Here is a 12,036-nt window from a genome sequence, read left to right as displayed (position 1 = left end):
GTATCTGTAATTTCTTATGTAACTGTGTAATTAATAACAACCCCATATCCAAAAAAGTTGGGATGCTGTGCAAAATGTAAATAAAAACAAAATGCAATGATGTGCAAATAATTTAACCCTATATTTCATTGGAAATAGTACAAAGACAACATCGCAAATGTTGAAACTGAGAAATTGTATTGATTTTTGAAAAATATGTGCCCAATTTGAATTTGATGCCAACAACACGTTCCAAGTTGGGACGGGGGCTGGTAAAGTTGTGTAATGCTTAAAAAACACACCTGGTGGTTGATTGGCAACAGGTCAGTAAAATCACTGGGTAGAAAAACAGCATCTCAGAGAGGCGGAGTCTTTCATAAGTAAAGATGAGGAGGGGTTCACCACTCTGTGAAAGACTGCACAATCAAATAGTGCAACAATTCAAGAATAACGTTTCTCAACGTAAAATAGCAAATAACTTTTGCTTTTTATCATCTGTGGTACAAAATACCATTAAAAGATTCAGAAAATCTGGAGAAATCTCTGTATGTAAGGGACAAGGCCAAAAACCAGTATTTGCTGGCCGTGATCTTTGGGCCCTCAGACAGCACTGCATTAAAAACAGACATGATTCTGTAGAGGAAATCACTGCATGGGATCAGAAACACTTCCGAAAAACACTGTCTATGAACACAGTTCATCACTGCATCCACAAATGCAAGTTAAAACTCTAAAACGCAAAGTAGAAACCATATATAAACAGGATCCAGAAACGCTGCCACCTTCTCTGGGCCTGAGCTCATTTAAAATGGACTGAGGGGAAGTGGAAAAGTGTCCTGTGGTCAGACGAATCAACATTTGAAATTGTTTTTGGAAATCATGGACACTGTGTCCTGTGGGCTAAAGACCACTCAGCTTGTTATCAGTGCACAGTTCAAAAGCCAGTATTCATGATGGTATAGGGGGGCATTAGTGCACATGGCATGGGTGGCGTGCACATCTGTTAAGGCGCCATTAATGCTCAACAACATATACAGGTTTTGGCAACATATGCTGCCATCCAGACAACGTCTTTTTCAGGGAAGGCCTTGATTATTTCAGCAAAACAATGTCAAACCACATTTTGCATGTAGTACAGCAGCATTGCTCTGTATTAAAAGAGTCCGGGTGCTAAACTGGCCTGCCGTCCAGACCTGTCACACTGATAACATTTGGCACATTATGAAATAATAAAATACGACAAATGAGACCCCGAACTGTTGAGCAGCTGAAATTGTATATCAACAAGAATGAAAAACATTTCATTTTCAAAACTACAGCAGTGTCTCCTCAGTTCCCAAACACTTAGAGAGTGTTGTTAAAAGAAGAGGTGATGAAACACAGTGGTAAACAGGCCCCCGTCCCAATTTTTTTGGAACGTGTTGTTGGCATCAAATTCAAAACGGGCCTTCATTTTTCAAAAAACAATAAAATTTCTCAGTTTCAACATTTGATTTGTAGTCTTTGTAGTATTTTCCTTTAAAAATATGGTTTACATGATTTGCATATCATTGCATTATATTTTTATCCTGCACAGCGTCCCAACTTTTTTGGAAATGGGGTTGTATATAAATAATAAGATAGTATAGAAAAACCTCTGATAGTTAAAGAAGAATGGGTCAATAAACTGATTATGTTTAAATATGTAGACACTGTGGTGTTGAATATGCCATTAACTATCAAAAATAAATTCCACCATTTTTTTCTAAATATAGCCATTTTATTCACTATCCGAAACCTACACATGACTACTTTGGGGACTACTTTGCCTCACAACACACTGCATATTATGTATCCCTCCACCATGAATGGATTTCAAGGCCAGAATCTTCTCAAATCCATCATAAACAGTGTCTCAGTCATCAGGCAGTGAATTCATAACCATTTCATGTAGTAACTTTCTGTGAGGGAGCTTTTAGAGGTGGACGTCTGGTTCCTATCACCACCACTGTGAACAGTTCTGACTCGGTAAGTTTTTCTAGAACGGAGCGTTTCACACCAAACTGCTCTGAACGACTCTGTTTACATCTTAACCACTTAGTCATGGAGAAATTTTGAAATGTCTGTGGAATTCCCCTTTAACTCATACAGTGCTGAATTAGCTCTTATACTATTAACTTCGGCCTTGCAGTTGTAACTCTGTGTGAAGTGAGCGGTTAGCGCTGTGTGACGTATAAGGGACAGCAGTGCGGCCTCTGAGTGCTGAATCAATGTTCGGTCACTACGTAGCAGTGGACAGAGTCTCAGCTGTGAGACGCTGCTACAATTCAATTGGAAAAGGAGAAAATGGAGCAGATGTCAAAGCCTCTGTAATCACGCACAGCTCCAAGGGCATCACACACACACACACACATACACGTTTGTCTTGCTATACATATGAGGACGTCCATAGGTTTCTATTGATTGTTGTGTTACTGTAGCTAAATAACACTACACCTAAACCTAAACCTAACCTTAACCTCAGGATCCAAAAGGCCAATTTTCAGCCCTTTTAGTTTTCAAATAAAAAAAAAAGTAATTGTGGTGTAAACAACACATGTTCAAGTGAGGAAAACTTGAGCAAAAAATTCATACAGTCCTATCATAGTGAGGACATGGGGTCCTCACAAGTATAGCAATACAAGAACACACACACACACACACACAGCATTAAAGGACAGGTTTGCTGCTTTTTTTCACCTCAAACATATTAAAACGGGTTAAAACTGTTCCAAATCATGCCTGGAGCGCTGTATTTAAATATAATTACTGCATTTCACTGAAACACCTCATTTGATGCGACTGTAGATCTGAATACTCGCATTTTGCACTTTTTTGTTTCCCCAACAATATCTGACTTTTTGCACAATTTACTTCACTTTAACAATGTTTTAACAAAATGCTTTAACAAAACTAAATACTGTGTACTGTATATTGCTGCTCTGGTTGCTACCTCAGTGACTGCTATGTTCATTTGTGTTAGCCTATCTGCTAAGCTGCTAGTATGTCATAGTATGTTCCATCCTCCTTTGCACAGCTCCACACACTCTCAGTACCATGTACACTCTCAGTACACTCTCAGTACCTGTGTTCTGTTTGTATTTATTGAAAGTCTTTCGTATTTATTTACTGTACTGTATTGTCTGTTGTGTTTATTGTATTGTCTCACACTTGTGTTCCTGTATTGGTCCTGGAGGAACGTTGTTTCGTTTCACTGTGTACTAGAGGGCAGTCGTGGGCTGGAGGTTAGGGAACAAGCCCTGTGACCGGAAGGTCGCCGGTTCGATCTCCTGAGCCAAAAGTACGTGACTGAAGTGCCCTTGAGCAAGGCACCTAACCCCAACTGCTCCCCAGGCGCCGTGGATAGGGCTGCCCACCGCTCTGGGCAAGTGTGCTCACTGCCCCCTAGTGTGTGTGCTCACTAGTGTGTATGCGGTGTTTCACTGCATGGATGGGTCAGAATGAGGAGGTGAAATTTCCCCGTTGTGGGACTAATAAGGGTCAGTTAACTTGTAAATAGCTGAAATGACAATAAAGTTGACTTGAGTTGAACTGTTGCTTCCTAACATTTATAATATTGCACAGCACAAGTTCACTGAGCTCTACTGTTGATAAACCATGACACTCCTCTGCGGCTTCACACTGGCCTTACGCCTTTTGACTTTAGCTGAGTCCCAGTTCAGGGGCTGTCAATGAAGGCGAGTCCTTTAAAGGCTGCGTAGACCCACAAAGGCTGTTTGTGTCACAGCACCGCTGTTCCCGCCCTTACTACTGCGTCACGAAACGCCGCAAAAGTTCTTTAAAGATGGAGAAACTCTGATTTTAGTTTTTTAGTTTTTCATTTATTAGAGCTGGAGATGCTTCACTGCCGCCGCTGCACCTTAGTAAGTCTGTATCGTTAGCTATTCGACTTTAAACCCAATACTTACATTTAAAGTGTCTCCTCAGCCGCCGTTCGCTCCTCTGCTGACGCTGCCGTGTTCTCAAATCCTCGCCGGCACACAATGAACCTCGGGATATGTTGGCTGGTGAAGGATCCACAAGGAGCTTGTAGAGAGAATTCCCACTCTGTAATGTCTTCCCGGGTTTCTCAAACACTAGAGGGCGCTCCCGAGCAGGGCCAAAATGAATGGGTTAAGATGGAGCATTTGAGCAAAATCACAGTTTATAAATGCTGAAACATTTTTAATGTAAAAGAATTAATTAATATCCTGAACACAGAACAGCATAAAACATTTTAAACTCGAGTTATAGGAGTTTAAAACGGCGCCTCATGTACGTTCATGACATCTGTGAGCGCGAACAGCCAATGAGCTGCTCTGCTCGCCAGCCAATCAGCACTCAGTAACAGTAATGTTAGCGTCCTGCTGCCCAAAACTTGTTTGCTGTGGAAAAAAGGAAACATACAGGTGAGTTTTCTTTGCTTTTTTAGTGAAATACATCCTTCTACTTTCTAAACTTAAAGAAAAGTTCTGGCCGAGTGATTAGAAACTATTTTAACTTTTCATTTTTAGCCGTTGAGCCATTTACTCCCATTCATTGAGGACTCGCTCGCTCGCGCCCTCTGGCATTTTGCAGTCCTGGCTTTGATATAACGGGGGAAATAGGAAAAGGCTAGGTTCCTCATTAAGTGAGGAGTCGCGCCACTGTGATGCAATCAAATGCAGCCTCCAAAGGATGCAGCCCCTGAATTGCGACACAGCATTTGACACAGTGTAGCATCACAATGCTTGATAGAAAAATGTCCATCATCATCTGAACAACCTGTGTTTGGTGAACTGATACAGAATTTAATTTCTTTTATGCCAATACAGAAAAACTCAAATGTTAAACAAATCAAATAAGTAACGCAATAATTTAAACATTCTCATTCAGCTTTAAAGGGAAGATTAACAGTCAGATTAGGAAACACAATATAGCATCACATTTAAAATAGACGTTATATACCATAATTTAGCACCATGTTCCTTTTTCAGTTTTAGAAAGAAACAACATGTATTTAAGGATATTACACAGAATTAATCACACAGAAGCTTCAGCAGCTAAATCTAATCTCAGCTGTCTGAATGTTCAGTGAGTCACTCTTCACCTTTATTCCAGCTTCCATTCTTTTCAGGAGACTCACTTTCAGTTCCTCAAAGAATCTGCAGACACACCTCAGAAGTTCAGTCTTAGAAGCTGGTTGATCATTTTCTGAAGTAATCAAACACATTCAGTGGTGTTGAGGTCTGGACTCTGGGGGGGTCAGTCCATCGTTCAGCTTCTTTGTTTGATGTGTCCGTCTCCTTTTCTCAGTGAGGTTCTTCTTGACAGCTACACATCCTTTCAGACCCACAGCGCTGAGTCGTCTTCTCACAGTGGAAGGATGGACAGAAACACCTGTGGATGTTTTCAGATCTGAAGCAGCTTGATTTTCTCCTCTCTCTCAGAGATGAAAGCTTTAAGTGCTGTTTATCTGATGGGGGCAGTTTTGGTGTCGACCAGCTCTTCCAGGTGGTTGTTAGGAGCCACATTTTCTCTGTAGCTTTTAATCAGTTTTTGAACTCCAGTTTTGGAAACTCACTCATTTACCTTTGACTTTCTCCTTCATTATGGAAATGGAGTATTTTATATCCAAGCATCACAGAAATATTTCCTGAAAAACTTAAAGGTTGTACCAAATGGCTGTTTAGTAAGGTCTCTGAGTTTTGCACAGAACTATAGTTTGTGGCAAATCTAAAGACTTACATGGCTGTTCTACAAGCTTCTCATTTTCAAGAAGGTTTCTATCTGGAAATCTAACAGTCAGAGTGTGTTTAAATTCAGTGAGAAGCTGCGAAAGTGTGAGGAAGTACCAAATACTGAAGCTCTCAGCAAGGTCGGGGCTGTGCTACATCATAAATGATGGGAAAGAGTTGAGAAAGAGTGCACCTCTCCTTTAACATGCATAAAACATGAATGATTCCCATAGGAACCAACTGATACCTCTATTTGTAGTCAATCTCGCCCGTCACAAACGCTCAACTGAAACGAGAAAGACTGAGAGGGAGAGAGAGAGAGAGAGAGAGAGAGAGCGAAGAGAGAGAGAGAGAGAGAGAGAGAGAGAGAGAGAGAGAGAAAGAGAGAGAGAAAGAGAGGGAGAAAGACTGAGAGAGAGAGAGAGAGATACTCATATAGTGTTGGATTAACATCTACAGTACTGAATTAACTCAGTGTTGAATTAACATCTACAGTACTGAATTACCTCTTAAAGAGATGAATTAACATCTACAGTACTGAATTAACTCAGTGTTGAATTAACATCTACAGTACTGAATTACCTCTTATAGAGTTGGATGAACATCTACAGTACTGAATTAACTCAGTGTTGAATTAACATCTACGGTACTGAATTACCTCTTACAGAGATGAATTAACATCTACAGTACTGAATTACCTCTTACAGTGTTGAATTAACATCTACAGTACTGAATTACCTCTTACAGAGATGAATTAACATCTACAGTACTGAATTACCTCTTACAGAGATGAATTAACATCTACAGTACTGAATTACCTCTTACTGAGATGAATTAACATCTACAGTACTGAATTACCTCTTACAGAGATGAATTAACATCTACAGTACTGAATTACCTCTTACAGAGATGAATTAACATCTACAGTACTGAATTACCTCTTATAGAGTTGAATGAACATCTACAGTACTGAATTACCTCTTACAGTGTTGAATTAACACCTACAGTACTGAATTACCTCTTATAGAGTTGGATTAACATCTACAGTACTGAATTACCTCTTACAGAGTTGAATTAACATCTACAGTACTGAATTAGCTCATATATATTCCATGTTTTTAAATGGAGCACCGATTGGAAACTCTGCCAGTGGCAGTGGCAGTGTATCCCAGCAGTCAGCGTAATATTTCATCAAGACAATAAACCATGAAATAAACAGTAAAATAAACTGGCTGTAGCAGCATCATTACTCCAGCAATGCTATCACCTTGGCAACGTTTGCATGGCTGCATGCGGTCGCTGATCACGTACCATCACTGATTACACCAATTCTGCAGAATTAGCTCTTACAGCACTGAATGAACTCTTAATGCAGCACATTAACACCCACAGGGCTAAAACACTCCTACAGTGACGCATTAGCATCTAGAACAGTGTTTATCTAACAGATTAGAACTGCGTTTATGAAGTCCATCTGGACACAAATACGCATTATAAGTGTTAAGTTAACACTGTATGGGTTTGATTTCAATAGTATAGATCTTATTTTAACACTGTAGGTGCAAATAGAAGAGTACATGTTTTAATGCAACACTACACATGTAAATTATACACTACATGAGTTAAATCATCACTAAGTTCACTGAGCTCTGCTTGTTAAATCAGCGCTGTACAGGTTAATTAAACACTACACATGTTAAATCAACAGAATTTAACTTAAGGCTACAGGAGTTAACTGAAGACTATAGGAGTTAGCTGAAGGCTACAGGTTTTAACTGAAGGCTACAGGTGTTAACTGAAGGCTACAGGAGTTAACTGAAGGCTACAGGTGTTAACTGAAGGCTACAGGTGTTAACTGAAGGCTATAGGAGTTAACTGAAGGCTACAGGAGTTAACTGAAGGCTACAGGTGTTAACTGAAGGCTATAGGAGTTAACTGAATGCTACAGGAGTTAACTGAAGGCTACAGGAGTTAACTGAAGACTATAGGAGTTAACTGAAGGCTACAGGAGTTAACTGAAGACTATAGGAGTTAACTGAAGGCTATAGGAGTTAACTGAAGGCTACAGGAGTTAACTGAAGGCTACAGGAGTTAACTGAAGGCTACAGGAGTTAACTGAAGGCTATAGGAGTTAACTGAAGGCTATAGGAGTTAACTGAAGGCTACAGGTGTTAACTGAAGGCTATAGGAGTTAACTAAAGAGGCTATAGGAGTTAACTGAAGACTATAGGAGTTAACTGAAGGCTACAGGTCTTAACTGAAGGCTATAGGAGTTAGCTGAAGGCTACAGGAGTTAGCTGAAGGCTACAGGTGTTAACTGAAGGCTATAGGAGTTAGCTGAAGGCTACAGGAGTTAGCTGAAGGCTACAGGTGTTAACTGAAGGCTATAGGAGTTAGCTGAAGGCTACAGGTGTTAACTGAAGGCTACAGGTGTTAACTGAAGGCTATAGGAGTTAGCTGAAGGCTACAGGAGTTAACTGAAGGCTACAGGTGTTAACTGAAGGCTATAGGAGTTAGCTGAAGGCTACAGGTGTTAACTGAAGGCTCCAGGTGTTAACTGAAGGCTACAAGAGTTAACTGACGGCTACAGGAGTTAACTGAAGGCCACAGGAGTTAACTGAAGGCTACAGGTGTGAACTGAAGGCTACAGGTGTTAACTGAAGGCTATAGGAGTTAACTGAAGGCTACAGGTGTGAACTGAAGGCTACAGTAGTTAACTGAAGGCTACAGGAGTTAACTGAAGGCTATAGGAGTTAACTGAAGACTATAGGAGTTAACTGAAGGCTACAGGTCTTAACTGAAGGCTATAGGAGTTAGCTGAAGGCTACAGGAGTTAGCTGAAGGCTACAGTAGTGAACTGAAGGCTACAGGTGTGAACTGAAGGCTACAGGTGTTAACTGAAGGCTACAGTAGTTAACTGAAGGCTACAGTAGTTAACTGAAGGCTACAGGTGTGAACTGAAGGCTACAGGTGTGAACTGAAGGCTACAGGAGTTAACTAAGGGCCACAGTAGTTAACTGAAGGCTATAGGAGTTAATTAAAGGCTACAGGTGTGAACTGAAGGCTACAGGTGTGAACTGAGGGCCACAGGAGTTAACTGAAGGCTAAATGTGTTAACAGAAGATTAGTGGAGTTCATTAAAGGCTACAGGTGTTAATGAAACGCTACAGGTGTCTAATGGCCCAGTGTAGGAGTTAATCCAGCAGTGTTAGGGTTAAGAGAGGACTGTGGGCTTTGGCTGCGCGTGTGTGTGTGCGCGCGCGCGTGTGTGTGCTGGTGTGAATCAGTGACGGACCCGCATTGCATCACAGTCTGAGTTCCGTTCAGTCAGCTTCAGTGCTGCTGTAGAGAGAGGACTCAGCAGCAGCAGCTCTCTCTCTCTCTCCCTCTCCCTCTCTCTCACTCTCTCTCTCTCTCTCACTCACTCACTCTCTCTCTCTCACTCTCTCTCTCTCTCTCTCTCTCTCTCATCGCTGCTTCATTAGAGAGCACAGCCTCGCGCGCTGAATCACACACAGCACCAGCATCAGCACCAGCAACAGGCCGTCAGCAGAGAAGAGAAGAAGAGACAGGAAAGAGAGAAGAAAAGCACCTGCCGGCGTCTGAGCCGCGCCGCGCTCTTCAGAGCAGAGATGAAGTTTTAGCTGCTGCTGGTTGCACCGTCGGTTCGGTTCGGTTCGGTTCGGCGAGGATTTCCCACATCTCCCCATCCGTCAATGGAGCAGCGCAGGTGACGATCGCCTCGGTTTCAAAGGAGCATCCCGAGCCCCGGAGCTGGAGAGGGAAATGTGAGTAAAAGCCCAGCTGCAACCTGTTAGCCTCGCTCAGCCCCTCCGAACCAAAACCATCCGTGAAACAATGGTAGTTTAAAAATAGCCGATGGTGTTGAAGTCATTAGACTGAGATCATCTCGGCAGCTCGTCTGGCTCCTCGTATCGATTGTGAAGGGCATTTTAATGGGACTTGGTGATCAGTGGAGCTCAAGGGCACACCGCTGTTGGCATCCTCGTTACAGAACCAGACTGCTCTGCCTCTTTGGGTAGCAGGTTGCACCAACACAATTAGGCTAGAAGAAGCTGGAAAATGTCCAAGAAAAACTTTGTAGATGCTGGTAAAGGCAGATCTGGGCTGGTGGGTGGTCAGTGTGTCCTCTGTGCGCTTTTATTTGGGATATTTCAAATAGAAACTCTGTGGTCGATTGGGTGGAAAATTGGTTGGAATTGGTTGGGCTAAAAATTGAGGTACATACAAGAACAACTTTAGAGGTGCCGGTTAGTCTATTGGTGAACGGTGCTTTTAATAGAGATCTAACCTGATCAATAACTGATGTGTCTGAGTGACGGAGCTTTTGCACCAACACAAATTAGTCTACAATGTTGAATTCAGGCTGGGAAATTGATAGATTTTGCAAAAATTAAAAGTATGGACAAGAAAAACCTCGTAGATGTGGTCATTGCACATCTAGGCTGTTGTCTGGTCAGTGCATCCTCAGCGTGCTTTTATTTGGAACAACAATTAGACTAGAATTACTGATGTGACCGAGTAGAAAATTGGTTGTACTTTGGAAAAATTAAGGCTGAAAATGAAAATATGTCCAAGAAAAACTTTGTAGACGCTGGTAACTGCAGATCTAGTCTATCGATGAATGCATCACCTATGTGTCCTTTCATTTTAACAGAGAAACCTGGCCTGATCAGGAGTTAATGGCTCTGTCTCTGTGTGATCGAGGGTTCGCACCGGTAGAATTAGGTTAGAATGTTTACCTCAGGCTGGAAAATTGGTTGCAGATCTGGGCTGGTGGCTGATCAGTGTGTCTTTTTATTTGTAATATTTCAATTAAAAAATCCCTCATGGTTCACTGGGTGGAAAACTGGTTGGACTTATTAAAACTAAGGCTTAAAATGAAAGTACATACAAGAACAACTTTGTAGTTTCTGGTTAGTCCATCAGTGAACACATCATCTGTGTCCTTCTGGTTTTAGATCTAACCTGATCAATAGCTGATGTGTCTGAGTGACTGAGCGGTTGCTTAGTCTAGAATAAGGCTAGAGTATTTAATTCAGGCTGGAAAATTTGATAGACTTTAAAATTAAAAGTATGTTCAGGAAAACCTTTGCCTGGTCAGTGCATCCTCAGTGTCCTTTTACTTGGAATAATAGTGAGGCTGGAATTACTGATGTAACTGAGAGGAAAATTGGTTAGACTTTGCAAAAATTAAGGCTGAAAATGAAAATATGTCCAAGAAAAACTTTGGAGACGCTGGTAATTGCAGATGTAGTCTGTCGATGAATGCATCACCTATGTGTCCTATTATTTATAACAGAGAAATCTGGCCTGATCAGTAGCTAATGGCTCTGTCTCTGAGTGATCGAGGGTTCGCACCAATAGAATCAGGCTAGAATTTTAAACTCAGGCTGGAAAATTGTTTGGACTTTGAAAAAATTAAGGCTTAAAATGAAAGTATGCCCAAAACACAGCTTTGTAGATGCTGGATAGTCTATCGGTGAACGCATCATCTGTGTCCTTCTGTTTTTAATATAGATCTAACCTGATCAGTAGCTGTTGTGTCTGAGTGGCTGAGCGTTTGCACCAACACACTTAGGCCACAACGTTTAATTCAGGCTGGAAAATGTGATAGACTTTGGAAAAAATTAAAAGCATGTCCAAGAAAAACCTTGTAAATCTTGCCTGGTCAGTGCATCCTCAGTGTCCTTTTATTTGGAATAACTGTTAGGCTGGAATTACTGATGTGACTGAGTGGAAAATTGCTTAGACTTGAAAATATGTCCTAGAAAAACTTTGTAGATGCTGATAATTGCAGATTTAGTTGATGAATGCATCACCTATGTGTCCTTTCATTTTTAATGGAGGGATCCAGCCTGATCAGTAGCTAATGGCTCTGTCTCTGAGTGATTGAGGGTTTGCACCAATAGAATTAGGCTAGAATGTTTAACTCAGGCTGGAAATTCAATACACTTAGCAAAAATTAAGGCTTAAAATGAAAGTATGCCCAAAAACAGCTTTGTAGATGCTGGATAGTCTATCAGTGAATGCATCATCTGTGTCCCTCTGTTTTTAAAGCTGATCAGTAGCTGATGTGTCTGAGTGACTGAGCATTTGAACATAATTAGGCCACAACGTTTAATTCAGGCTGAAAAATTTGATTCACTTTGGAAAAATTAAAAACATGTCCAAGAAAGACTTTGTAGGTCTGGTCATTGCACATCTAGACGGTTGTCTGGTCAGTGCATCCTCAGTGTCCTTTTATTTGGAACAACAATTAGACTAGAATTACTGATGTGACCGAGTAGAAAAGTGGTTG

This window comes from Colossoma macropomum, unplaced genomic scaffold, assembly GCF_904425465.1.
Source record: "Colossoma macropomum unplaced genomic scaffold, Colossoma_macropomum, whole genome shotgun sequence".
Classification (NCBI taxonomy): Eukaryota; Metazoa; Chordata; class Actinopteri; order Characiformes; family Serrasalmidae; genus Colossoma; species Colossoma macropomum.
Note: the sequence above shows the minus strand (reverse complement) of the source record.